We start from the raw sequence: 3,131 nt of genomic DNA on the forward strand, positions 1-3,131 counted from the left end.
TTGCGCACCCGTCGCTTACGCTGGGCTGGCCACACATACCGCATGGAAGAAAACCGGTTACCGAAAGCAATTTTGTATGGCGAAATTGCTGATGCCCCTCGCCCAGTCGGCCGGCCGAAGCTCCGCTACAAGGATGTCCTGAAGCGTGACCTTCAGTCGTTCGGCCTTCCAAGCTAAACTGGGAAACGCTTGCTGGTGACCGAGCAATGTGGCACGCCTCCATAAGATCTGGTGTCAAAAGATCTTGCCAGCAGTACAAAGACTTCCTCGACAGTAGAAGACTGAAGCGCCATACCAATCGTCGTTCTCGACGCTAAAGGCCTGAATGAATGAACTTGCATGTTATTCTATTGCTAACTTGCTAATATTGTTATTTTTCTGCAGTGTCTGAGAAAGATCAGGGCTCAGGAGAGGTGGTTGTCAGGGCAGAGTGCTTCAGGTCCATGAGGAAAGCTGAGAAACCTCATAAACTCAGAGTATGGTTACAGTCAGCAGCAGTGTGAAATTGTGTTCAGTGTACAAATACTAGTAGGCCTAATGTTGGGTAGTGTATTGTTAGGCTGTAGGGTATTGATGGACGTAGGGTATTGTTATTTTTTCTAGGATCATGTCAGGCTGTCATCATGTCAAGGGGTTGTTCAGACAGGCTTTTTAAAAAAAAAGAAATTAGTAATACTGTCAAGGGATATGCATTGATTACATTAAATACATTGATATGTTTTACTTAGGTTGTCCTGAAAGATTTGCAGCCTGTGCAACTTCTGCGCTTCTGCTGCACCTGCAAGGCTGGGAAAGCTTTATGCAACCATTGTGTAGCTCTTCTGTTTCAATCTGCACACTATTCGCAATTGAAACTCCAAGTTGTTCCCCCAATATTAAGCTGCACTGAAGGTGAACAACAGTGGCATAAGCCTAGAGTTATGGTGAGTTCAATCAATCAAACTTTATTTATAAAGCGCTTTACATAAATACATCGTACCTGCTTTACAGTGGATTAAAAAAATCCTACTTGCCTACATTCTCTATTTATTTTTCATTATATTGACATAGGGGATAAAGCCGGGCCCTGTTGACAAGATGGCTGTGATCTCAGCCAAACCGAAAACAAGAAAGACCGCAGAGGGAGTGCGGTAAGTGCTCCATTTATGGGATTTCAGAAAACAAACATTCCATTGGACAATAGCATTTAAAACCAGTGGGGGGAAACTGAAATTATTATTGTTACAAGGTAGGTTCTATGTGTTTTACTTCTAGTGAGTTATAGGTCCAACCAATTTCATAAATGAATGATACCACTTAAAATGTGTCAAATCCTTCTGCAGGTGTCTTTCAAGTTGGCCAAAGCAGGCACACCTTAAATCATGAAATTCAATTTTATTATTAATTCTAATGACCTGTCACTGTACTGGTTATTGTATTCTATTTCCAGAATGCTCTTCCCCTCAAGCAAAATGTATTACTCTGTTGCAGATTTTTAGTGTGTGTGTGTGTGTGTGTGTGTGTGTGTGTGTGTGTGTGTGTGTGTGTGTGTGTGTGTGTGTGTGTGTGTGTGTGTGTGTGTGTGTGTGTGTTTTCTAACATACAGGAGTAAACTGTACAAAGGCCTTCATGGGGAACTTCCTGACCTCTCAGTTCTTCGGGTGTCTGAGGTTTTCAAAGATTTTTCTGATGCTGACCGCCCTATGATCTGCAGCTTGGGAATAAGTGAGGATATCCCACTTGTGGACTCACTGTTCGGCAAGGTGCAACATGGAAGTCCCCTTTCTTATCAGCAACCTGCCAAAGAGAAAGCAAAGACTCTCCATGATGCTCCACCTCCTCCATCATTGCCACTGCAAGGCTACAGACTTGAACCATCAGAGTGCATGTTTGTCTGTTCCAGGAAGCAACAGCTGCACATGAAAAGTCTCGAGGTTACCCTGGAATTGGCCCAGAAGATTGAATGTGCTACGCGAGAGCAGAGTTTGTGTGCCGATTGGTACAATGTACGGAAACCACGGGTGACTGCATATCGTTTTAGAGAGATCTGCCATGTGGGCAAGGCCTCTGAAGAGGGACTTCTAAGAGGTACTCATCAGACAGGGCCTATGAAGAGGGGTTTGGAGTTGGAGATAGATGCGATCTGGGAATATTGCCAGATAAAACGTGTGAACCACCACAAATGTGGGTTTGTGGTACAACCTGATGCACCATGGATTGGTGCCTCACCAGATGGGGTTGTTTTTGACCCCTTAGAGCAGCCTCAGTTTGGCCTTGTGGAAATAAAATGTCCAAACATTCCAAATTATGTAGACGCACCTTATCTCAAGGTTATCAATGGCTCATTGCAGCTCAAACCAACTCATGCCTATTATTGGCAAGTTCAGGGCCAACTACTTGTCACTGGAATGAGTTGGTGCGATTATGTCGTCTCCGCTCAAGATGATGTTTTCATACAAAGAATACAGAGTGTGATGGAAAGAATGAAGCGTGGGATAGATAAGTTCTACTTTCACGTGTACATGGACAAATACCTGGCAGTGCCGTAAATTGGTTGCTTGTCATTCCCGAGTTTTGGGCACATTTTTACAGAAGACTCCTTTAAATCTGTTATTATCTTGCATAATTACCTTGATCATTTCTCATATTATAAATGTTAATTTGTGCCTTTGTATGCATTTTTTATTGAAGGGCAGTGACACTTTCATGTTAACCATTTATGAAATTGAAGTTTGTCAAATACAGTTCACTTGAAATCTATTGTGTTTTTGCTTTCTGAAGAACAGAGAAATGGTCTTTGCATTTTTACAAAATCTATCAAAGCAAAATTTATTTATAAAACACCTTATAACAACGCTCAGGTTGACCAAAGTGCTTTACAACTGTGAAACCCACAAAAACAGATAATACAGAACAATACAGAGCAAGAATCACATGTGTATATATATATATATATATATATATATATATATATATATATATATATATATATATATATATATATATATATAAATATATATATATAGATAAAAAACACGTCAAAACCATATAACTAAATTATTAAAATATAAAACACCTTAAGATAGAATATGAAAGTCTTAAAAAAATCAAAAAGCCAGTTTAAATAAATGGGTCTTCAAAAAAAATCTATC

General features: G+C 40.2%; 1 long non-coding RNA gene across 1 annotated transcript; it reads left to right on the forward strand.

The window, feature by feature from the left end:
• The first annotated feature begins 375 nt into the window (after positions 1-375).
• LOC143740146 (uncharacterized) lies at positions 376-2,047 on the forward strand. Its single transcript, XR_013204769.1, has 3 exons — positions 376-923; positions 1,051-1,130; positions 1,586-2,047. It is a non-coding gene; the product is annotated as an uncharacterized LOC143740146 (long non-coding RNA).
• The last annotated feature ends 1,084 nt before the right edge of the window (positions 2,048-3,131 follow it).

This window comes from Siphateles boraxobius, unplaced genomic scaffold, assembly GCF_051911475.1.
Source record: "Siphateles boraxobius isolate OS27281-9 unplaced genomic scaffold, OSU_SipBor_1 17, whole genome shotgun sequence".
NCBI lineage: Eukaryota > Metazoa > Chordata > Actinopteri > Cypriniformes > Leuciscidae > Siphateles > Siphateles boraxobius.